Source organism: Sphaeramia orbicularis, chromosome 3, assembly GCF_902148855.1.
Source record: "Sphaeramia orbicularis chromosome 3, fSphaOr1.1, whole genome shotgun sequence".
NCBI lineage: Eukaryota > Metazoa > Chordata > Actinopteri > Kurtiformes > Apogonidae > Sphaeramia > Sphaeramia orbicularis.
This window is the reverse complement of record NC_043959.1, coordinates 4,867,045-4,893,958: the sequence shown is the minus strand read 5'-3', so window position 1 is coordinate 4,893,958 and position 26,914 is coordinate 4,867,045. Positions and strand designations below refer to the sequence as shown.

Here is a 26,914-nt window from a genome sequence, read left to right as displayed (position 1 = left end):
GTTCTCAGAGGATAACTGTAGAAATACTGTCACATGTGTTGAATGAAACCTGGTATAAAACATCAGAAAATTAATGCAATAAATCTTATATTGTCTGAACAAAAGGCATGTTTGACATATTAAGTGCAAAGGGAGGTCACCCTAAATATGACCACTTTGGTTTAGAGATGCTGTTTTTTCCTAGAAACTTTTGGTTTTCCTGCTGTACATACTTCAGATATATCCAGATTGGATCTTAACACAGAGACAAATGCATATGTGTAAACATTAGAACTTTACTATAAAAGCAAACTTAATGGCGGCTATACTGTTACCTGCTTGATTTATGTATATTGTAGTAAATTGAAAAGGGTAAGTATAACTGATATTCTTTGGCATGTATTAAGATATGTAATAAATAGACACACAAGTGATTGATGGTATGAGTCATTTGGGTCGACAGACACTTGAGTCGCCGGGAGGACGCTGGGTCGGTCTGCCTCGCAGTTCTCCTGCACACAAGACACATTGGTTATACATTCAGTTGCAGTAGTAACTGTGGCTGTAAGTAAGAAGTGGGTGAATGTCATAGCTGTATTGGTTAAACGGTAAACTTAGCTTCAGCCTGTCTTATCCCTCCGAAGGTGTTCGGGCCAAAGAATTCCCTGGGGGGCACTGGCACCTTTTTGATAGTTCCAGGTGGGAGTGACCAAGTGGGAAAGGGCTTGAGGAGAGTTTTATTGTTCAGGTTTTATGTAAATATTGATATAAATTATTTATGGGTATTTGTAGATGGTATTTGGTGTTTGTATGTATTTATGAAGTGTATATTTATTGGTAATGGGTTTTATGTATATATTTATTGTATATTTATATGTATTTATTTATCATATCACCTGTAAAAATGGAACATGCCAGTAATTAATGGAATCAGAATCGGTATATAAGGGAGTTGTTGCCTAGTGCTTGTTGGTCTTTGTTGTGTGTTGGTGAACATGTTGCGAAAATAAGAGAAAGCGCTTTCTGGACATTGCTTCAGCTTGGTTTTTCCTGTAGACAACAGTGGCCTCCTGCCTGACCGCTCTATATAGTACTGTATCCGTTCCAACTTCTTGTGCATCGATAACATAATAACAAGAATCTAAAAGCGTCAAATTTATATTTTTATTGGAAAATATATTTTCCCCCCCATTGCTCCCTGTACTTAGGTAAAGCACTATAATATGACTGCCCAGTTTTTCTAATAACATCTATTTTTGTTGGGAAGACCCCTAAAATCCATTACCCTTAAGCCCCAAACACATCACCAAAGCCCTCCAGACACTAAGGGAATCCCTGTTTATTTATATTGGATAAGACCAGGACAAGTTCCCTAGGCCTCAGTTGATGATATGAGTAGTTACATCTGACAAACATATTCAGTTTTAACAGTATCTCCTTACTGCTGAGAATCATTAATTAAATAGTTAATTTTAAGTGTTATTGACAGGGTTCCCACAGACATGGAAAACCTGGAAACATAGTGGAATTTTAAAAATCAAATTTTCTGAGTCTTAAGAAGAAGTCAACTCATCAAAAGTTTTGGAAAAGGCATGCTATTAAATGTTAACTGATTCCAATCCCCTGTCTTTAGGCAGCAGAATGTCTTTAATAAAACAATGTGAAACTCAAGTAAATTACAGTATATATCACAATAAGCAATAAAATGAATTAATATGGTGCAAACATCTATTCTATGCTGATGCAAAACTCAACTGTAAATCCTGAAAAGCCATGTTAATTTTTTTCCCCTGATGAGTTTACATCCCTGTGTGTATCATTAATAAAATTGCACAAACCAAGAGAACAAACTTGGGGTTTTCCTTTAGGTCAGTGGTTCTTAACCTGGGTTCGGTGAGTCAGTCTCAGGGGTTCGGCGGAGGTCAAGACACACACTCGACTCATTAGTCGGGTGTGTGTGTCGGGCTAGGTCCGTGTATGTAAACAAACGGCTTCGGAGACTCTTTCTCTGATTGACATCCAATATACGCGGTGTATTGTTGTTGCTTATAGCACTACAACACATCCGGAAGTGTTTATAATCTCTTCCACTCATCTGACGATGAATTATTTGAGTATTTTCCACATCGATGTTATGACTTTTGCTACTTCCTGTTAACCACGGAGGCAGCCATGTGTAGTTTTTGTTTACATTTTCAGTCACCGCACTGGTCAGTTACAATCATGTGACGACCGACGCACCGTCGCGGATGGAGAAATCGTATTACGCTAAAGCCGTCAGTCACACCGATTTGCAGTAAATATTCATTATTATTGTAGCCTGATGGAAATTAGGTGATGGCTGTGTGTTAAAATGTTAAAAATGATAAATAGCATAAATACAATAAGTTCATTATTGGAATACATAAGGTTAAAAATTAAAACCATTTCAGTGTGATAGTATTAAAAAAGGTCATGTCTTTGTGAAAAGGTATGTAATTTGTTGTGGGTTCATGCACTGTATTGGTTTGTTCTTTGAACACAGTGATGTTAATGCACGGTTCATTTTGTGCACCAGTAAAACCTGTGTCTTGAATTTGAAAAAAATCATATTTTATTTTTGAATAAAGAAGGGTTCGGTGAATGTGCATATGAAACTGGTGGGGTTCAGTACCTCCAACAAGGTTAAGAACCACTGCTTTAGTTAGTGGCAGGTTTAGGTCCTGCAATGGCTTTTTGTTTTGTTATTTGTTTAAAAACATCCAATGTTTATGTAATTTTGGTCTATATTATTACAGTTCTGAAAAAATAGCCTATTGAATTGCTAATTTTAGGAGTGACTGGTGACCAAAAGCATTTACAGATGTAAAATGTTTAATACCTGTTTTTTTCCGCTTATGTTTCATTTTTCATTTGTTTGTAGTTTTTCTGTACCTGTTCGTTGTATGTTGTTGCTGTTAACTGTGAAATTTCCCCATGGTCAGATAAATAAGCTCTTATCTAAAATCTACTAATCCTATCAATACAGTTAAATTGGTGTAAAATGCAGTTTGTTATCTTTTCATGTTCATGACCCATTTGGATGTTCAGAGGCTCCGTAATAAATGTAGAAACACTGTCATCTTCTACAACCTTGATTCACCAGTAAAACCCATGGAGCTTAAATGACAGTGGAGGAAGACACTTGATTTTTGTTCAGTTAATGATATACTTTTCTTTAAAAGTCACTTTTTCTTCAGTTTTCACTGTTTTATTCCAATAACCTTTGAACTTACTCTGACTTTTAATCAAAATCTATGTGATTGGTCAATTAAATGTAGGAAAATACCTGATATACACTGAAAAATGCAAAATGCAGAGAATAATATTATAATAAAAGGTGATAAGTCCCTTGAGAAAGACAAAAAAAAAACATTTGGAAGTTGTGACAAAAATAGTGGAGGGTCTTTAAGGGTTTATTTCATATAATAATGGACCAAATTCCACTTCTGTTCATGCACTTGAAGGTTTTGAATGATCGTGTATCATCAGTCTATGAAACATTATGGATACGTTTTATCAAAAACAGAAGTGGGGTCCCTATATTTGCAAATCAGTTAATTAACAAATAATGATAATAATAACTGTTTTCTTAAATCCTCAGTGAATGTGCCATCAGTGTGTGTCTCTATCCAAACCCTTATACCTTTAGTCTGTTCTTGTTCTTCATGGTGTCCTTGGTGTGTGAATGCAATGATTTGGGACTTGACTCCATGTTTTCCAGGACACTGGGCCTCCACCCTTCACTCCCCCTCACTATTACATTCCTTTTCACTGCATGGTGGCCAGATTTGGGAAGCTTCTTTCAGTTGCCTCTTAATTTCCCCTCTTTCTGCTGATATCTGGGCTGTTTTTGCGCTCCTTGCCTTTTAGCACTTCCAGTTTATTTTGCTTGCATGAATTGAGCACAGAATCAGAAGCCCTGCATGGGAACTAGAGGTGTCCTTAATGATTTGATTCGTGATGATGCAATGTGACGATTTAATAACGATTCATAAATGTTCAAAAACGATTATTTTTCATTATTACTAAATGACAGGAACACAACCGCAACGCGCGGCAGGAAAACAAAAGTGGCACATGCCGCCCAGACGCCTCAAAGAACGGACCAGGGGGACACAGTAAAACCACCTCTAACTGTTTGGCTACAGTTACAGAGCATCAGATTCACCCAGTGGGTTTAAAAGCTAGCGTTTGGAAGCAGGGCTGTCGTGCTCTGATACGGATGCTGGAGTCCAGATACAAGCTTCCGAACTGAAAGTATTCAGTTCCCGAACTGTACAATGAGACCAAAACCAAAGTAGTGGAATCACTGAGGAAAGCATGTAGGATAATTCTGACGTGTGATGCAGGCTTTGATAGTGGATAATGAAATCTTATTTTGTTGTGGGATTTATGCTGCTCATCGAGGATTTTGTTTGGATATAATTTATTATGCCTGAATAAGCTAGTTTTCGTGTTGGTTCAGGTTGAATTAATAATAATAATAATAATAATAATAATGGATTGGATTTTATATAGCGCTTTTCTAGACACCAAAAGTGCTTTACATTATTGATCCATTATTCATTCGCTCTCACATTCTCCCTCTGGTGGTGGTAAACTACACCTGTAGCCACAGCTGCCCTGGGGCAGACTGACAGAAGCGTGGCTGCCCTTTCGCGCCTACGGCCCCTCTGACCACCACCATTCATACGCATTCATACACCAGTGTCAGTGGCATTGGAGGCAAGGAGGATGAAGTGTCTTGCCCAAGGACACAACGGACTGACTAGGATAGAGCGGGATTCGAACCGCCAACCCTTTGGTTATTGGACGACCTGCTCTACCACCTGAGCCATGGCCGCCAAATTAGTGGTTTTCTACAGAAGCATGTGTGTGGGGAGGATCTGAGAGTTTGAGTGGATTCCTGGGGAGCTTTTGAGGGGCCAGAAAAACTAAATAAGCAATTGATTTTTAAAAAAAAGAATTAGACTAGTACAGAAATTTGTGAAAACCACTTTTGATTGACATAAGTCTTAATTATTTCTTAAGACACTTTATTTGTTTTCCTAAAAAAATGTGGACTTCAGTCCACCAAAGTTTTTTTTGTACTGTTAATAGCGGAATATATATTTTTGAAAAGTATTGCTTTTGATACAGCAAATGTTTTGCAGATAACTGGAAATCTCTATTTGTGAATAAGAGCAGCTTTTGCTGTATATGCCACTGCTACATTTTTCCTGTTGGTTCCCTGGTAGAAAATATGTTGAATCATTCAGTGGTTTGACACGAATAAAGATAATGGAGGCAAATTTGTTTGATTACTTGAATTTATGTATACTGACAAATATACCTCGTTTAAAAGTATGAAGTAGTCACAGAGTGAGAAAAAAATCCTGAATAAGGAAAAAAGATACACCGAAAATCATTATAATTGTAATAATAGTTATAATCATTATTATCGTGATAAACGTTGATTATTTGAATTCTAGCACCCTGAATCGTAATCAAATCAAATCTGTGAGGTGCCTTAGATGGCACACCCTTAATAGGAACCAGTGAAGTCTATCTGTAAACTGGGTTTGTGTTTTGTGTCTGTAAACATGTGTCTCAAATAGAGCTCAAATGACATTAATCAACTGGAATCACCAAAAAAAGAAGAAAAATTACAATTTTCCTGAATCAATGCTTCATGTGCTTAAAGGTGCCGTATATAGGATTGTGGCCAAAACTGGTACTGCAGTCACATTCAAAATACTGTAGAGCGTGGTATCCTCTCCACCTCCCCCCAGACTAGGGGTTACCAGATCCAGCATGAGCATCTACTACTAGTGTTTCCACTAATCCTTGCCACCACACCACAAATTTCATACAAAAAAAAAATCATCATCAGACTTATTATACATAAGTATAATATATAATAGGCCAGGACAAAAGTCCTGCCCACTCAAATGAAAGTTTGCAAAGATTCAGGAGATAGGGAAAAGGTAAATGAGCCTTAAGTTTCACTTTTACTTCCGCGAAGTACAAGTGGCATGGATCGCTACTGTACATGCTCAATTATCTTAAAACTACGTATGTCTGTAAAGTTACTTTTTTTTAGAACAACAAACAAATTTTGATAACAAAGATGAACATTTGAACAATATCAGTGGCTGCAATGAGCCCATTTACATTGCACATCTCAGAACATTAAACTGCAAACTGTACAAGAACAGAAACATTACGCATTTTTCTTTTCCAGTAAAATACTTGTCCATTCTCCAAACCTGAACTCTTTGTCTAGTCTAGTGATAGATCACCATGGCAGTAGATTTGTTTGTTGTACATCCCTAAAATGAGTCCAGGGTGCTCCAGTGTTAAAACATTGGTTCCACCTGCTACATTTTCTAACCTGAAGAAAAAAAAAAAAACACCCTGGAATGATCCCATGTCCCCCCGGTAAGCCTTTGTGCTCCCCCTGCAGGGCCCACTCCACAGTTTGAGATACACTGCTTTACATTTAGCACTGGTCTAAACCAGACTCTTCTGGTCTGGAAATGATGCCAGACCTAGACCTGATAGGTTACTTACACATTTCTAGTAGATCTGTGGTTTAAAACTTGGTGTAGCAACAAACAAGCACGTTTTGAAGGTATTCCTGTGCCTAACAGGACCACACATTGAGGGTAAGGGTAATATTTAAAAAAAGCTGCCTGCTTTCTGAAAGCCAGGGCAGGAGTTATTACATGTGAAGCTGCAGCAGGTTATCAAAGCAACTCGCTGGCACTGAGAAACTGCATATTGACACAGGCTTCTGGAGTGAGGGGGATTGGTGTTTGCTCTAAAAGATAGGCCTGTTTTCCTAATGGCAGAGCACATTTACTTAGCAGTTGTCAAACACATCCTATACAGGGAGTCAAATTGACTCGGGTCACTCAACCCCTCTGTCATCATCAAAGCTCAGTGGCAATGGTGAGTGAAATGCCACCGGACCTCCTCCAGCACTAACAACTGCATCATACCACTTTAACCAGCCTCTTCTATTTCAGTGTCATTGAATCGGTCACTGATTTGTGCAGCTTTATGGATTTATTTATCTCTATTTGAAAGGGAAACACTCCTTACATCATATTTCCAAAGTTTGCATCTCATCAACATGGTTAGGAGTAAAAGCACTTGTGTGTGACTCACTCTGATGTAATTCATCCCTGTTGTCAAGTCTTCACGTTATCCCCACCCTGCATTTAAAATAAACCTTTTAAATGGAGTGGGCATGGCTTTGGCATATAAAGGGATTGTACTGTGGAAGTTATGACATCATCACAGTGAAGAGGCTTGTAAAACGTGTTGTGAGCCAATGAAATCCTCTTTTAACACCAAACATCCGTGGTGTTTTTAGGGACCGAGCCGAAAGGTAAGGCCCTCTCACGCAGTGAGAGGCCTTGCCTGCAAGCAAGGCCCTATTGTTTTTCGTTCGTTTTTATATTATTATTATTCACACACCACTTTGACCTGGATTTTGACCCCCTGAACATGCACGAAAACTCACCAAATTTGGCACACATGTCAGGCCTGGCGAAAAATTTGATAAAATGAAAAAATTAACCCCATAGGTGCCAAAATGGGCTCTCTAGCGCCACCTATGTGAAAAAAAACGGCAATTGCCCTAGTGGCCAGTAGGAATGTCGTACAGACATGAAACCAGTGCTAAAATTTTTGATGAGTCATGCTCTACAAATCATCCACTGACACTCATGACCTATCTGCAACAGGAACTTCGCAATATGCCTTTCAAAATAAAATTTCTAAAACTAACTCCGATGACACGGTTTGTGGTATTGACTTCTAAATAGTGCCAAAAGATACAGTGAACTCTCCTTAATACAACGATTTCACACCTTTTCCATAACTGTCTTAGTTTTTTTTTTACAAGCCCGCAAAGTTGCCATGTTTGGAACTCATTTTTCATTTTGGAGTTTTTCCCCACATGTGACATATCTACGCGTTCACGGGACTCAGCACAACTCTCACATCCAAAACTTTTTGAGATAGGAGGTACGGTTATTGATTTATAACAGTTTGTTTATTTTCATACTTTTTCGGCTTTAGACTGCCATTTGACCCCCTTAACATGCTCCAAAACTCACCAAATTTGCCATGTATGTCATGGCTGGTGAACACTTTCATTCAATATCAAAATTAACCCCTTGTGTGCCAAAATGGACTCTGTAGCGCCACCTATGTACTAAAAAACACACAAAATCGGCCCTAGCGGCCAGTAGGAATGTCACAGAAACATGAAACAAATGCCAAAATGTTGGTCTGATTGAGCCCGACAAATCCTACACTGACACTCATGAGCTAACTCCAACAGGAAGTTGGCAATCTGCCTTTGAAAGTTACTATACGTTTCTGCAATTACTGCTTAGTCATTTCAGACCTTTGAATAAAAAGTTATACCTCATTAAATTCCCACAAGTCTGCAGAATCCAAAAGTGAAAGAATTTTTCAGATCCGACCTACGGTTATGGAATAATGGCGATTTTTTGAAGACTATGTTTACTTTCACTTTTAACAATGACAAAGTCCCTATAAAATTCTTCTTGGTGGGCAGCTGTCTATGGCTGTCCTTAGTGCAGTGGTTCATGTAGCTGCCTATGGAGCAAGAGGACCTGGGTTCAAGTCCCAGACAATCCAAACTTTTTTTTTTTTTTTTTTTCTCCATCTTAAAACAGGTTTTACTGCATTGTATTTTGGATACTGGAAATTTTGCACACATTCAAAAGTACACGGAGTACATTTTTTCAAAATAAAACCCCAAATACCAATAATACAAAATTTCTATTACATAACTTCTTTTCATTTTTATGATCAAACGCTCAACTCTTTGTACAATGTTTCTTCATTCAAAAGTACTCTTTCTCACAGACACACATGCTCACACAATAGGGTTTTTCCAAAATAAAAGCCTTAAATGTGAGACATCATCACTTTTATGCTCAATTATTCATACAATTTCAATTCATTTTTCAAACTGATTCTTTCTCTCACATACAAAACAAATGCACATACACACAGTAGGTTTTCCAAAATAAAAGTGTCATTTTAAAGGTGATGGTGGTTTCAGCAGAGGGTCGCTGGTGTTCTGTACAGATGTAAGGAGGACGGACACTAAAGGGTGGGAACTGGTATGGGGACGGAGAGGTGTGAGTGGAGCTGAGGTGTGGACGGTCACGGGAGGCGGATCGCGGGGGAGGCGGAACGCCCGGTGCGAGGTCCCGCCCAATGCTGCTTGCAGCTTTAATTTTGTTTTGTTTTTTTAAATGTAAGGCCTTCTGCTGGTTTGTGCTCTAGTGCTGATATCAGTATTGACTTAAATTCTTTCCTTCTGGTGTGTCCTGGATTCTTTTTTTTTTTCCTTCTGTCCTTTTTAGTTTAGGTTTTTGGGTGTTTTGTTGTGTCTTGATTATGTACTGGTGTGAGCTTTCATGCTCTTGTTATTTACTGTTGTGCAGTGATCACTAGATTTCCAAAACATGAAACTGAAAACACTGTATCGCCTCTTAACAACATGCTACAACATGATTATTTTCAGTGTCAGTTAATCTGTTATTTTTCAGATTAATCAATGAGTTACGTGGGGCCACATGTACAAGGGTTGCGTACACCCAAAAATGTGGTGTACGCCCTTTTTCACGCTCATGTTAAATGTACAAAGAGTGAAATGACCGTGGAAATGCGCGGTGCTTCACACCAACTCTATAGCTGGTGTACGCACGTTTCTAGTGCTTTTGAACCTTTGGCAACACTTAGAGGTGATACTGGAAAACTGTTAACAATGTGAAAAAGGTCATTTCTCAGAGTGATGTGCTCATCAGAGATACACAGATGAACAATGAACACACTGGCATGTCGTCCTACTGCCAGAGCAGCACATCCTCCCACCAGAACCAGACCAACCCTGGACCCATCAATGCCCGGCAACAACCGTATAAAGAGACATAGGCACAACATTCACTAATTGATAAATGGATTTAATGTAGTGTTAATGTCTGTGAGAAAATGTATAAGTTGGTCCAGGTGCTCATTGATGCCACCGATGGCCCTCACAATGTCCCCTTGTGACTCGGGTGAGTACATGGCCGGTTGGACGGGCATCAACAGCTGGCTGTTGGCAGACCGGAGGACCAGCTGACGCCGGGAGGCTGGAGGAAGCCCCGGTCGGTGACACGTGGCTGGGAGGGACAGTCTAAAACTCTCCATGTAAAAAGTTTGTGGACATGGAAAGTGGACATGATTACAGATGTCCATGCATAATTAGGTGATGACCGATCACTGTTTTCGGACATTAATCTACGTTTATCGTTTTTACATAAAGCGTTTTAGACTGCGTCTCACCGTCCTCTCCTGCCTCATTGTCTGTTTAAAGTAATAAATTTAGTGATTAAACATGAGTCAAAGTCTTTGATTTCCTCTTTGATATCCTGACATGATTATGCATGAACCTTTATCTTGTTTGGCTCTGATCAAACTATTGCATAACCCGTAGAATGAACCAATGTGTGAGTTACACAAATACAAAATCTATTTACCTTGGGAGTGATTACACTTCACATGTGTAACATATTGTGCTTCGATTTGGAAAGAATAGTAGTACTATGGAAGTAAAGATTTATTTTACTCGAGTTGATATTTAAGCTTGGGAAAGGTATTACATTGCCTGATTACTGTTATTTGAGCTGATTGTGATCATCAGTATCATTCCCATTCACGTTCATAAAAGCAGCTAGATGAAACGAACTGAAATATCATAGTTCATCGTAATTTCTGCAGCTTTTGTTGTGGTATTAATAATAATAGTAATAATAAGAATAATAATAATGAATATAGATAGATATACCAGGAATTCTGTCTGTGCTTCTGAGATTTCATTCCTCGGACACTATTCTTCCGATTCTTTTCAAGTTTGACATGTTCTTTACCACTAGGAGAGGAGCAGTGCACAGTTTGATGGCTGAACTTCAATTATTTTTTTTTAAGAAATTTTTGAAAAGTTTTTGAAAAGATTGAAAGTAAAGACTGAGTAGGCAGGGTATCAGTGAGCAAGAGGGGCAAAGCGTTGCGTGACTGGGCAGGGGTATTAGTAAGTACCGCCTACTTTTGTGGAATCATAGAATGATGACTTTTCCGATGATCAAAATAGTTGATTAATTTAATAGGCAAAAACTAATCAGATGATTGATTAACTGTTGCAGCTCTACAACCGCATCAAGTCTCGGTTTATTTTTTAAGGCTTTATTGTAAGGTATAAATAAATAAATGTCATATCGCTTCTCACTCTTTATTTATACAGCATAAGTCAAACAAAAATTATTTTAGAAGTTCAAGTGGTCAATGCCAATGTGCGGCTGTTTTATTGAATAACTACAGTTTAGTGTACAATTTGTGTATTAATAATACTATACAGCTTATGCTCCATTAGTGGCATAAATGAAATCATTAAACCTAATTATGTGCATGATCATTAATCATCAACTAAAACAATGACTGTCATACAGATACCAGTGTTGTTATCAGTGCAGTAAACTCATAAACAGCAGGTATATTATATTGATGGTTTGAGGTCAGATGATTCTCCACCTGCATGACTGCCAATCCATGCCAACTCTGACCACCACCAAACATTAATACGCATTCATACACCAGTGTGAGTAGCAGTGGAGGCAAGGTGGGTGAAGTGTCTTACCCAAGGACACAACGGCACCTGACTAGGACAGAAGTGCCAACCCTCTGGCTCTCCCTCCTGAGCCACAGCCACCCATAAACAGTACAGTATAGTATCAGACCCTCCAGTGTTGTCCCACTGATGGAGGTTAGGTCCCTCAGTGTTGTAAGTGGGGACTCTGGTCAAAGTGTCTCTGAGGAGACACCCATGGCTGCAGTGCTGCATCGTGTTGACAGACGTTCAAGACTCAGTTCAGCTGCTGGTTTGCATGTGGAGGCATGTGCACGTCTGTTGATATGAGTGTCACTGACCTTGTCGCTTTATTGAATCTTTCATTGCACAGCTGCATACAATACATTTAACCCTTTCATGCATAGTAGTCACTACAGTGGACAGCTTTTCAAAGGTGTCCTCTTGTATATTCATGGATTTTGTTGTTTTAGTTCCATATCAGCCAACACAGTGGACGCTTGTGCATCATCCCATACACTGTAATTTATACCATTATTGTAACTTTGCTGTTCTGGATAAACCTGATCTGCAGTAACATGCTTGAGTGTAAAAAAAAAAAATCACTATAATTGCTGTAATTAACAGTTTTGTTTTGTTTTAAACAAAACGTTTTGGAGAGGGTTTTTTTTTTTTTTTTTTTTTTTTACATATTATCTCTATTATCTTAAAAAATGACTTCATAGTTTTCACACTGTATATCAGTAAATACAAGTTTCTTTGCCTCTAAAATTAAACACATGGTGTCCAGCTGAGTGGACATTTTTGTAACTCCATGAAAAAAGGTTAATAAAAAAATCAATCGCATTGTTTTTTTTTTTTTCATGCCTAAAGAGGAATAAAAACATTCAGGAAAAAAATCTTGATAAAGGTTCTCATAATTCATGCACGAAAGGGTTAAGTATTTGATGGCTGGTAAAGGCTTATTGATATTTCTATTTGTACAGGACGCTCAGTCTTGGCTGTGATAGGTTTGTTTTTTGTTGGTTATGTTGTCAGTATGATTACGAATATCAAAACTGAGTAACAATGTTATGTTTCAGTATCTTTCCTGTGATATTGCCCTCATCGTAAACCCCTCTTCTCCCTGCCTCTCCTTTTTGCTGCTCTATGAAGGGTAGGATGTCCCATTTCACCACTGTTATTTCCACATCCCATGTATGACGATTGAAAAATAATCCAACAGCAGATTTATTGCATACTCATCTGATTAAAGTGCAGCACAGATATTGGACTGAAATAGCCAGTGTGTAAACATGTTTCTAGGCTGGTGACAATAACTTAATCCTGCACACTTGTCCATATTTGCCAGTGTGATTCAGAACGGCAGAAAATAACTGGCTTTAGTTCCCTGCATTATTAGACATAGGCACATTAAACATGAAGAAACGGAAGAATTCCACTGACATGTGTCTCCCATTACAGAGAGAAAATACACCATATTATCTCAAACAGACAGTGTTGGTGTCTGAAAATAAGATTTTATAAATGTCTTAAATTTGTGAAACTGTAATTGTTTGACGGAACTCAGAGACTAGATTTGCTGCTATTCTCTAAAAAAATTTAACGATAAAAGTTTTTTTTTTTAAATGCAAGAAATTGTAGTTTGTATTCCAATGACAACCTTAAAAATAAAAAAAAGCTATCACAGTTTCTCTGCTTTCCATAACCCAAGAGAAAACCTGCAAATGTAGTGATTCCAATGAGATAAGGACACATGCCACAATATAGCACAATCTCTTTAAAATGCATTAAATGACCACATGGAAAGGAAAATTTCTTATTACTTTTTGAATTATCCACTTAACATTTGCATCTGTGCTTCTGTGGAAGAATGCAAAACACTATTCAGATGACAAAAATATAAATGAAAAATACAATGGAAGAACACATTATGATTTGGCCTTTATGTTTCATCACAAACACATTATAAGTACTGTCTATTTCACCTCATGTCTGTACAAACAAATGGAATATTGTTTGTTTTTGTGACAGTTGGATGTTCATATATGAGGTTTAATAGTGCCAGTGTCGGTCTGTGTTTCAGCTTCTCAAACAGAGACTCTTAATGTGGTCATTGTTGTGGCTGCAGTGGTCAGTCTCATATTCGTCTCTACAATCAGGTCTTGTTCGTCTTTTTGTTGCAGTTGACTCACAGCGTGGGAGTGAATGGAAGGAATGACAGGATTTGTGACCATCAAGCTCCTTGAGTGTTTCAGTCAAACCCAGAGCCTGGTCATAAAGCTTGATTTTAGCTGTTACTGACTATAAATAAATTCTTAATGGACTCTGTCTTTCACTTTGGGTTTTGATTTCAGTTTGTAGCCATGAGTTTAGTTTTGTTATAAAGTAATTTACTAGTTAGGGACTGAGCCGAAAGGTAATTTTAGTTGAGTTTTTATTCAGCTGTAGTAGTAGGTTTAGTATTTAATATAAGAAGCTGAAAAAAGTTAAATGAAAGAGTTCATTACACACCATTAATGCATGACAGGGGGAAAAAGCAGATTTTACACGCAGTCATATTTAATTTAACCCTTAAAGACCCAGTGCTTACTTTTACGACACTTCCCGAGTGATTTTTTTCTCTGTAACTTTTCTTAAGGGATTTGTCACCATTTATTACCATATTATCCTCTGTATTTTGCATTTTTCCATGAAAATCATGTATTGTTTTGTATATTTAGTTTACCGATCATATAAATGTTCAGATAGAAGTTGAAGGTTACTATATCAAAAACAGAGAAAACTGAGGAAAAAGGGACTTTTTCAACAAAGATATCAATAACTGAATGTTTCTATCCATTGTCATTTATCAAACTCCATGAGTTTTACTGGTGAATGAATATTGCAGAAGATGACAGTGTTTCCGTGTTCATGATTTTGAGGAAGAAGACAGTTTTTGTGGTTTTTTTTTATGCCATATGAGCCCTATCAAATAAAACCACAAAATCACATCAGGAGTTGAGTTAGAAACTGCCCAACTACTCCTTTGTCTTACCATCTAAGCAAAGAACCTAATTTACATCGAGTGTTAATTTGTTCATGTGTATCTCAACGTTGCAGTTGCCATGAATGTTTACATTAAATGAAGATTCACACGAATGGAAATAACCCTGAACCACCAGCAGCAGTGAACTGAAAAGCTGCTTTTAATCTTCAGTTGTGGAACTGTGTAACATTTCTGCCCCTCCTTTGTTTTCTCACTTCCTCTTTGTCTCCCTCTTCCTCTTTTTCCTCTCCCTCCTCATCTTTCGTCCCTCTCGGTGCCTCTCGTTTATTTCATCTCATTACCACTGTTGTTTACTCCGAAGTTTCTCGCTGAAGTCAGTGCTGAAACTAGAAACTCATGCACACCCCTAGCCTTGTTTTTTCTGCCATGCTTTGCGCCCCTTAAAGTTTGAGGAAATTAAGTTCTATGAAGCCCTTTCTCACACTTAAGAAAGTGAGCACTCTTATGTAACTGTGGGTCAGAAGTTCAGCCGAGGAAGGTTTTCTCATTGAAATCGTCACATGGCAGAAAGAGCAGGAATAATGAGGTGAATGACTGAAGAACAGAGCAGACACTGTGTGCCAGTGTGAGAAATGACATTGTGTCAAAGGCATCTTGACAATGTTTGAAATAAATCCTGTAAGGCAGCTGTGTTTCACAGGAGAGGAAGAGGCCACGGCCACAAATAGTCACCACACACAGAGAGAACTGAGTCCTGTCATTTTCATGCCCTGGAAAAATATGCTGTTCAGTGTCATTTGAGAGGAAAAGGCCTTTGTAATTTCATAATTTTAGGATATCTCCAATGTAATGGCCCAAAATGAGGTAGTTTGTACCTTTTGGATTGTACTTAAGCTGGAAGTTATTTCCTGAGAAGCCTGTTTTCCCCTAAGATTTATGTGCAGTGCCTAAATGTTTCAATATCAAACCTGAGCTGAATGAACAGAAAAAAAAAACAACTGAGATTTCTCTTCACTCTGGAGTAGGTAGATATTAGCTTGAATTTTGTGGGAATAAGCATTTTGAAATTGGGGGCTGTCTCTTATTGGCAGAGTTGGTTCTGTTGGTTCTTTCCATGGTTTCTCTGGGCTCTGAGGTGGTGCCATCCTATTCTCCTGCTTGGTTGGAGTACTGGGCATGCGTTCTCAGTACCTGTGGTTCCCCAGTAGCACCAGTTTTTCAGTCTGTAAGGTTTCAGTTAAGTAGTAAAAACCTTACGCTGAATTCACATGCTATGGGAGTTATGGTGAACACTAGTTACAAACTCGAAAATTGCACATGAACACCCCCTCATGTCGTATTTTCCACTGGAGACTGGGAGAAATTTTGACACACGAGCTGCCAAGATGAAATAACCTTTGAACTTTGCAACATGGCAGAGAGCAACGAGGGATTCATTGCGAATGATAAACAATACTTTTATTGACTGTTAGCTGATGATTTTGCGTATTTATACCATACACAATTTGCAAAAAAAAATCAAAAATACAAAAAAATGCTGTAGCAGAAGAATTGACACATCCAAAAATGTTTTCCCCAAGTATCACGGCACAATAAACTGTGTCAGCCATTTTTCATTTACAACAAAAGTACTTGTAATTTCAAAGGATCATCTTCCCAATAGCACGTGAAGGCAGCATTAATTGCTTGTCAAGGGTACTTACGCTTGAGCAACTTATGTATATTTATGGAGACAAGGATTGGTGTCTCATTTCATGCCCTGTATTTTTGTGTTTCTCTGTGGTTTTGTCTCTTTTGGAATACTTTTGGAGCATGCAATGCATCAGCATATGATGGGGTAGAAGTGAGAATGTGCAGCCTTGTGTGTTATGGAACCTTCCATTGGGTCCAGAAAACACTTACAAGCAACTTACTTTTTGAAGTTCCAGTGATTTATATGATACAATAATATTACAAGGACAGTCACTTTAAAATGCCAATGTTACCTTAGCAAGTGAACACAGTAAGTAATTTCAGGTCATATACGACAGATTTACTGATTATTTGGATGGGGTCTTGAAAAAGAAGCTAATACATGTGATAAAACATTGCTTTTGCACCTTATTACAGCATAGTTTAACTCTTTCATGCATGACATTACTGCAGTGGACACTTATTCAGTCTTTAATTAAACTTACTTTATTTGCAGCAACAGCCTCAACTCTTAATTTTTGTCCCTTTGCTGTTTCTAATATTTGGTAGGGTCACTTTACTGTAAATGCTGCTGTAACACTTGAATTTTTGCACAGTGGGATAAATAGCTAGTCTTATCTGATCCTGATATATTGTTTAATGAATCCAAAACATGTGGTTACAAAGAAACCACAGTTTAGGGAATTGTTAGTTCAGTTTAATCCTTATGGTTTTGGTAATTTTGCTTCAGTTTTTGAAGTTTCCCAGAATATAATTACTGATTGATGACATTCACCACAGTGGACACTTGCATTTTACACTAAAATGCTATGTTTTCTGAAAGAAGCAATTTCTACTCTTTGTGGAAATAGCTTTATAGATGTGTTTATGCTTAAAAAATTAATACCATTACATATTAAACTGTTGAGTCCACTAAAATGAATGGGTATTATGATAAAGAAAGAAGATGCTGAAGAAATTCATATGTTTTCTGTCAAAAACACCACTAGTTTATTAACAATTCATGCATGAAAGTTTGCTTGCAGCCTTACCGGTGAAGGAAGACACTGATCAGTGTTTTGTCAAGAGATGGAGGTGCATTCATGCAAAAATGCAATTTGTATTCAAGTAACAACAAAAAGCCACCACTATTGCCTCTGATAATTGAGTGAAGTCTGTAAAGTACAAGTGCTAAAATCTCAGCCAGAGTTACTTTGATGTCATCAGCATGTAGACATTAAGTAGATTGTGACCACTGCTAAAATCAACGCTTTGTTGTTTTTTTCTTTTGTTATACTGTGTTCTTTTTCACATACGGTGCTTATTGTTTTACTCAGAATCATCAGAAAGAACAGAGGGAGTGTAAAGCTCCAATTAAAGCCCAGGTATCTGTGACCACTCTGGAAATCATGTTTAAACATGGGGAGAAGAGCAAGTTTTTAAGTCTCTCAATATGGAGCTTAAAAGTGTTGTAAATCAGTCCGCTGTAAATACGAAAAGCAACCGAAAAATCTGTGAAAAGCAGAACAAAAGCCTGCTGATTCCTGTGTCACCGCTCAAACGCGGTGAGATGTGTGTGAGTGTCAGATTGATGGTTTCAGAAAATAGTTGCAGACATTTTTGGACACATTCCCTGCATTGTGATGTGGGAAGTGTGAGTTTTGTTTTTTTTAAAAAGTGGTTTCAAAGCAAATCTTTAAACTAAACTTTAAACTCAATGCAGATCAGTCCAAGGAAGATGTGTCAAAGGTGTCCAAACTGCCATGTTACCTTCTGAGTTTTTAGTTTGTGTGAGAAACATGATCGTCAACATGAACATATTTTTGGTTCTTTTGAATTTCATACTGCTACAGTTGAAGAATCCTGTCAGTCCCATTATCAGGCATTTCTTTAAGAGTCTTTGTGTATTTAAGTTTTATCTGTCAAGTTTGACCTATGCAATTTTTGTTTACTTGGATTACATGTCCTGTTTAGAGTAATTGAATTTATTCACCCCAGTAATTTCCATCTTTTCTCTGGTAGAAGCCAAATATTTATTGACCTGGACAATGAAATCAAAGTGGTACACCCCAAAATAAATGCATCTTGATCGCTGAATGTTACATTCAAAGTAAAGAAACAATAAATCTGGAATCTAAGTAATTCTACCATTTGTTTTCATTTCAATTGGGTAGCAATTCACATTAACCACAAGTGAACTAAAGTTTTACTAAATGTAACATGTAACATCCAGAGACTCTGGTTTTGACCAACTCTATATGTAAAGTGTCATGAGATAGCTTTTGTTATAATTTGGTGCTATATAAATAAAATTTGATTGATCAATTGATTGATTGACATAAAATCATGCAGATCACAGATGGATTGATCCTGTCTTGATAAATTAACATCATATTTGAGTCTAAACAATCATAGTCTCACCTGAAAAAAAATCTTATAACTATTTTTATTTTGAAAATTACAGTTTGAAATCACACTTCCTCCTCTGCAGGACCTGAAACTGCAGTCATACTGAAGATAACATCGCAATATACGCGACACTACACCTACAGCTGAAAAGCAATGGGCCAAATCAAGTAAAGGCTAGGAAACTGGAGCTGATACCCGAGACAGTCACTGTTGGGACTAAATCCTGCCGATATCGTTAGTTTCCTCCACAATTTGGGTCATATTTATGTAGAATGAGGGAAAATTCTCAATGTCTCACAAACTTTCAAGCATGACTGACTGGAACTAAGCTTGTTTCTCAATGTGTTTTCTATTTTCTCAACTTTCGATAGAAATTTGACAGCATGTACTCCTACATCCTCCTAGGGTGGAGTAAAATGACAAAAAGACAGTTAAATCGACAATAGTAATCAACTTGCTATATACAAATAATAACTGAACCCATACTCAGGACGTCACACTACCCACTTTACTTAAAAAGACTTAGTTGTTGTATATAGTTGTTACAATATGGTTGTTACTGTTACCTGTATATTCTGCATATTTTGACATTGGACTCACTTTTGTGTTACCGTGTGTGTCTATTTTTACTTGACTGTTTTTATACATATATTTTTTATTCTTGACTGCTTTAAAGTTAATGTGTGTATTTTACTTAAGCACCTTACAGAACATAAAACAACATTTTGTTGCAAAGTACAGCAGTATTTTGCAATGATAATCAAGCTTATTCTATTCTATTCTATTCTATTCTATTCTATTCTATTATCAACTTAAATGTCATTATCCAGACAGCCATGTTTGTAAGTCAGCCACATCTTTAATTTTATCCTTGTTTGACTTATCTCTGTGCATAAACACACATGCCATGTCTGCACGCTCATTGATCATTCTGGGAATACACTCATGCCGTTGTTTTGGCATGTGTTTGTGTCGATGGTGGTGGAGAGTTATTGTCTGTGGAAACAAACCAGCAATTTATCAGAGCTTCATACTCTGCCTTCCAGCTGAATCTGCACCGTTGTGATCTACACTGAGATAGACTGACTATGAGTTGAAGCAGGTAAAACCAGCTGCTGTACAGGATGTGTACATTACTTTATCTGAGATCCATCTTTTTGGCTTCATGTTTTCTGTCTGAATTCCAGATGTGTGTAGCACTGTGACAGCATATTTCTGCACTTAATGCTTTACATCCAAAGTGAAGTAAATGACTCAGCCTGGTACAAATTGCTGCTATGTGTTGTGATGTTTTTATCGCCCTGTGAGTGTGTGAGATAAAACCCAATGGCATCTGTCCTCAAATAACAGGTGCGACTCACTTCCTTAGAACATTTCTATTCAGTTCCATGAAGTTTTACCAGAAGCAGACCTTTACAAGTTTCATATTAATGTGAACACCAAATTTTTCAGAATTCCAATGTGCATCTGATCATAGATGGATAATTGGTATAAATAATGAATAATTTCACCCTCAACAACAGAATAATTGAAAATGGAGTCAAATGAATGTGCTGTTTTTGTTTTGGATAGTTGTTCTCGGAGGCGTTTGTCTGCCCTCTGTCTCACTCTCTTCCTGTTTAGATTTTAGTGCAGTCGGCCTTTTTATTATGTTTCTGTTCTGTTTTTTCTCTTTTCTGTCCTCACCGAGCAGTGGATCACTGAGAAATGTCAACCCTTTATCTTTTAACCCATAAACACCTTGTGCTACTTTTGTGGTTCCTCCCAAATTAATTGTTCTCTGTCTTTAACCTTTCTTAAGTGACTTATCACTAGTTATTATCATAAAGTCCTCTGTATTTGCTATTTTTCTGTGTAAATCCTGTATTTTTCTATATTTAATCCACTGATTATGGTTCGTTATAAGGTCAGAGTAAATTCAAAGGTTATTATATCAAAACAGAGAAAACTGATGAACTGAACATAAACCAAGTGTCTCCATCCACTGTCATTTGTCACATTGGGTTTTACTGGTGAATTATTGTTGAAGATAACATTTCCATGTTCTCTATGGAGCCTCTGAATGTCCAAACGGGTCATATCTGATGACCACGAAAAGATGACAAACTGCATTTTACACCAATTCAAAAAAAAAAAAAGCGTCTGCCAAATGCGTAAACAATTATTTCCATGTGTTCTTAGGATTAGTGGATCAACAGGTATTAAACATTTTAGATCAGTTGATGGTTTTGGTTGACGGTGGATGTTTTGATCTTTGAGAGTTAAAGATGTAGAGTGGATGCTGTTCTAAAGATTTTCCTTGTCAGTATCAGCAGTATTTGTGTGTGTGTATGAGTATTTGTGTGTAAATGAACGAGAGTGATATCAGTAGAAAGACAATAAGATGCAGTAAGAGGAGGCTGATTACACTCAATGGTCTTGATTGCAGATAAGGAATGACTGGACAGATCACTGCGCTGAGTCACTACAGAAGAAAATGAGTAAACACCTCACGTGATGGACAAATCAGCAGCATTTCTTGCAAAGGGTGTTATTGTCAATCAGAAAAAAAGGAGGGGCATGTTGACTTCATGTTACCAAACAAGCTCTAATTTCAGCCTTGTGTTGTTTTCATTTGGGTTAAATGATTGCAGCCTTCCTCTATAGGTTGATTTCCCTGCACTTGAACCAGAAAAATTTGAACGCAAACAAGTCCTGTTCCAGTGTCCCAGGCATCCTGTAACCTGAACAATATCCACGGTTGGAGTATTCCTTTCCAAATTTTATTCACCACAGATAATATAATACATGCCCTTAAATGCAATTTGTAACATACCTGTTAGCAAGAAGAGAGGCAGCAACTTATTTTAAAGACTTTAAATTGTTTTGTCATTGTCTTACATTAATATTGCATGTAGTAGTGTGAATGAATCTAGTGGCTGAATCCAGGAGTCACTGTGTGTGTATCATAAAAATATACATTCCAACTAGAGCCGCAGCCAGCAACTATTTTTATAATCAGCTGATTCAATGAAACGATTATTTGAACAGGTAAAAAAAAAAAAAACAGTAAAAATGTGAAACAGATATGTCCAAAAATGACAACTAGTCTTTTATTCCACAACCAACTAAAACAACCACAAAAAGTATATAAAAGTAAAAGGATATATAAAGAATATATATATATGTATACAAATAACAACAATAACAGTATAAAAGTATATATAAAATATCTATAGATATAAACAGCAACAAAATGACATCTGCAAACAATATGTGGACTGCAGTGTGCAACACATTTGTATCCAACTTACTAACAACTTAAGATGGAACTTGCATACACAAATATTTGCAATGTTTGTGTAAAAGCTTAAAAATTTAAAAACTAAGTGATGGTTCGAATGAAGAAAAGTGAGCAGATGGGCATTTTTTGCTTTTTCGTCCTTGTCTACTTCTGAGCTATGCTCCATGTTTGTGTTGATCCTGGTGTCATGTGCGTCACAGTAAGTGTGAAACACAACAGTGGAACCGATGTTTAGCAGCAGCAAAATGAAAGGAGCAAAGCTTCAGTTCAGGAGAATTGGAATCGAATAATTTCTTTAATCGTTTCAAATTGATTAATGATGTCTGCTCTACTGTGTTGTGCCGGTCATTTGTTGATGGTAGCCGTCTATCTTTTTTTTAACAGTAGCTAGTATTGGACACTAATTCCTCTTCTTTACTCCTGTACAGCAGCAACAAAGATGGAGGCTACTGAGATAGTCGATAGTTTAGAAATGGAGTGAAGTGCTTTAACGGAACCTTTAACTACAACTATAGTCAGTTACGTTCACTCAGTGAAAAAGCCACTTTTTACCTCCCCTCTGGCAGGCTGAGGGTGTATTGTCGTCAGGGGGCCTGTCTGTCTGCCCATCTGTCTGTCTGTCACTCATCTTGTAAACAATTTAACCCCGGGAAAAAAAACGGGGAACCTTAACATTTTTACCATACATACATCATGTATGGAGCTTGAACAAGTTCTGAAATCGGTTACCTTGACCTATTTTGTGACTTACTTTTCCGAGGTCAGTTGTGTGAAAACACCATAACTCCTGTACAAATGCAGATGGTTCCTTCTGCATTTGTACAGGAGGGTGCGGTCCACTGTGTGCGACCAGCCAGTCTACCCAGGGGTTAGGTGTGGATTTTAAATGGTTTTGCCTGTCTTCTTCGGTTTACCTTCTGTCTTAATGTGCTGGTGAGTGAGAGTGAATTACCAGTGATTCAGTGATGCGTTTTGTTGGAATACTTTTAGAGTTTTTAATACTTCATGTGATAATGCTACTCCTTGGCATTTCCACCTGTCATGGAGGGGAGGGATGTGACCCACTGGGAAGGCTGACTCTTAGCCAAGTGGTCCTTCTTTCCCTTTGGTCCCTGTGGTTCTGCTGTCCAATGTTGCAGTCCATCAGGAATAAAATAGATGAATTGGAGGCATGGGCCAATTCAAAAGAGAAATAGGAGAATCTTGTCTCTTGGTATTCAGAGTCCTGGCTCAGTGAATTGGACCTGGACTAGACCCTGGTATGCTTTTTGTGATGGGTCGGTCGTGAACTCTAAGGACGCTTTCACACAGCGTACCTGAGTTTGTATCCGAGTACGTTTGACCCCAAAGTTCGCTTAATTTTATCAATGTGAATGCAAATGTTCTGTCTCATACCCGAGTCCAGTTGAGAAGGTAGTCCTGGATATGGACTGCACAGACTCCAGTATGGTATGTGTGAAAGTGATCCGTGCCCGAGACCGGAAGTAATCACCAAGTGACCATAGACAGCGCTCCAGTTGTCTCCTGAAAAAGCCTCGGATCCATGCAGCACAGGCTCGCCTTACCGACCGAACCACTCGGTGATATATCAGGGACAATGAAGGTCGCTCTTCTTCACTTTGCCTCAAACAGGCTAACAGATAGAACAGTATTGCCGCCATTGAAGACAAATGAACAGAGTAGTTGCTCAGTTGATGACATAGGGGTTTATCTTCTTCTGACTTCCGTGTTTGTTGGATAGCAACAGAATTCCTTCCACACTGCCACCTATTGTTTCGGCCCTGTAACACGCACTCAGGCACGGGCCGCGGTATGTGCTTGTGAACGCAACATCTGCGGGAAAGATGTAAACATATCCAAGTATGGTATGGACTCAAGTACGCTGTGTGAAAACACCCTAAGAGCCAGCTCTTTGAAGTGAACAACAGTTAAAGCAGCACGTGATTAGTCAAAATGTGTGGGGCGTTTGCGTGTCCAATCCAAAAGAAATGGCTCTCCAGAAAGAGCTGGAATTCCCATCACAAATGCTTTTGTGTCAACGAAAGGTACTGTAAAACTGTAATGGTCAGAGAAAGAATCTGCACTGCAATTTCAACATTTTTTCAGGCTGAGGGGTTCTTGCTAAGCTCTGGTTTGTGAAGTGATCCTTGAATTTCCAGGACAGAAAAGCATCCCTGCCTTGGCTTTCTGTGAACTTCATCCTGTCATCTCATGTGTCAATGATGCAAATGAGTTTCTGGCTTTATTTTACATCAGGGCTTAATTATCTCAATTTCAGAGCAAATAATGCAGATTTTCTAAATAAATATGGTCTACAACTATTTCACCACAGTTTTTACTTAATTTTGGACCCATTTTGTTATAGAATTGCCCAAAGTAACAGACAACACCCAGTCAAAACAATTATTTTTAATTTCAGTACCCCCTACAGGCAGGACTGTTGATCATTTATACCCCAGTTCCATCTCTAGTCAGTCCCTCCAGAAAAATGCAATTATGCAGTCACATAATTTGATGCATAATCAAGGAAATAATGCATATTATGTGGGGGTTCATATTCAGCACAATAATAACATTTTATCGTGCAAAATATGCTGGGCGCACATGATTTCATAATCCCTGCATTTTTCTGCATAAAGTTATTGATATTGTATTGTAACTTGACACAGGTATCATGTAATATGCAATGCACAACATCATTGGCTCGTATGTCCACAGAATGTAAACTGTCTGCGAACCTCAGAAAATATCCTGCAAGATTCTGAAAAATGCATCTCATTTGCCGACAAAAATATCTGCAAAAGACAGAGCAAACCAGTACCCCGATGTCCTTCATGAAAGCGGGAGCGTACTGTTTTGCAGCCCATGCAACTGTACATTGGAACATAAGAGAAAATCGACACTGGAGAGCCACTTTTCTGTCGCAAAACATGTGAAAATGGTTTCTGCTGCAGCAATAATAATGTCATATGAACATACAAGCTCTAACAGCCTTGAAACAGATGGCCTGTTCTACCTCACTTTTGTGAAGCAGGAAGCAATTATTTTATTTTTGACACTTGTGACTCAGGAATGTTAAAGCCATGTTTGAGTCATGCTTAGAAAATAAAGAAGACCTAAAACATAACCAGCACTTTGTGATGTAGAATATGCTTTCTTATTGTATGTTTCCTTATCATAGGATGTAATTAGACATTTTTCATTTAGTAGTAGTCTAGTTAGAACAGCATGTGGGAGAAGAATAATTTTTTTCATTGGAACATGTTTTTCCAGTTCCTACATATTTTCGCAACTTCGCACATTTTTTGCAAATTCCTGCAATTTCACCTCATAAAATCACATATAAACCCTGCATATTCCATCGCATAATCAAGGATTTTTACCCGCATAATCAAAGATTTTGCCTGCATTTTTCTGGAGGGACTGTCTAGTATGTTTTACTTTCCTGCATTGGAGTTAAGAGTACAAACCTCAGATGAAAACGCCACGAACTCTAAATTTTATTCTGTAAATCCTGTAGAGGAGAATCTCACTCAAAAACAACATAACTCATAAAGAATCTCGTTGGACTCTTGTAGTTACTGACCCTGTAAGATTCCTGGTCCATGCAAAATGCTCAACAACTCTGTGACTTCTGACACATTCTGACGTGGAGCCACGCTTTTGTCTTTTACAAGTCTTTTCAATGTCTACTGGTGTGTGCTTGGCATTTAGTAGAAACACTTAGATTATGAAAACCCCTTGGTGTTTTGTTCTAAATGCACGACACTGATACATATCTTCCTCTGGTTAATTAAAACAGTAAATTTGCAAATGTCAGCATCTTTTCTTAGGCTGAGTTAAAACCACACTATGTTTGCCTCCCTTTCAGATCATTATCACTAAAATGGCTGCATCCACACATGTACAGATGAACCTACAGTACATAGTTGGTCAGTCTTAATGTTCCCACAATTTCCTGACTAATGTTGTCTCACTTTTTTAACACAGAGTAATGATAAGTTCCACCCACGGCCCAGGGCTAAGAGAACTTATTCCAGGATCCATACATGTCTGTTTTATGGGAAATTGATTAACTAATTTTAGTGTTTTTAAAAGATTGTGAAACAAACTAGTGGTGCCGAAGGGCTGTTCTGAGTCAGGAATGTGTCTTTTTTTTCCACACTAATGTTCTCTCATTCACAGATGTTTATGTTATATGCGAGATGTCTCTATAGGCCAGGAGATCCTTGAGATCCACTGTTATTTTTCTATTACAGTGGGCTTTCATCTCTATCCCTGTGACTAATGTTCTCTTCCTTCTCAGTAAAATTCAGGAGGGCTTTCTAATTGAGATGAATACTTTTGTCAGCCATTGCACTGATCAAAATGCCACTGGTTTTTGTAATTAGCTTTTGCTTTTTTTTCACAAGAGATGCATGATAATCTGAACGTTTACTAGAGGCTTCTTCTGTTTAACCCTTAAAACCCAAGCAGCCTTCTGGAAACCAAAATCACCTACTTATCTAAAACGTTTAATACCTACTGATCCACTAATCCTGTCAATGCATGTAAAAAATTGGTGTAAAAAACAGTTTGTCATCTTTTCATGGTCATCAGATATGACACATTTGGATATTGAGAGGCTTCGTAGTGAACGTGGAAACACTGTCATCTTCTACAACATTGATTCACCAGTAAAACCCATGGAGTTTGATTGGAGAGAGTGGATGGAGACACTTGTTTTCATGTTATGAAAAAGTCACTTTTTCTTCAGTTTTTCTCTGTTTCGGATGTAATTACCCTCAACTTTAATCTGAGCTTTTATGAACATCTGCACAATCAGTAAATTAAATATAGGAAAATACCTGATTTTTCTGAAAAATGCTAAATACATAGAATAATAGTATAATAAATGGTGATAAAT

The 26,914-nt window shown here is 37.7% G+C and overlaps 1 protein-coding gene and 1 long non-coding RNA gene across 9 annotated transcripts in view; one reads left to right on the top strand and one right to left on the bottom strand.

Annotated features, from left to right (window-relative positions):
• The window catches only part of myo9aa (myosin IXAa), a 191,160-nt gene that overhangs the window by 64,974 nt on the left and 99,272 nt on the right, over positions 1 to 26,914 (top strand). The window lies entirely within an intron of this gene.
• Positions 1,018 to 25,429, bottom strand: LOC115411373 (uncharacterized). The gene is made up of 4 exons (XR_003934201.1): positions 25,289 to 25,429; positions 4,091 to 4,092; positions 2,534 to 2,542; positions 1,018 to 1,029 (listed from the first exon to the last, which is right to left on the bottom strand). It is a non-coding gene; the product is annotated as an uncharacterized LOC115411373 (long non-coding RNA).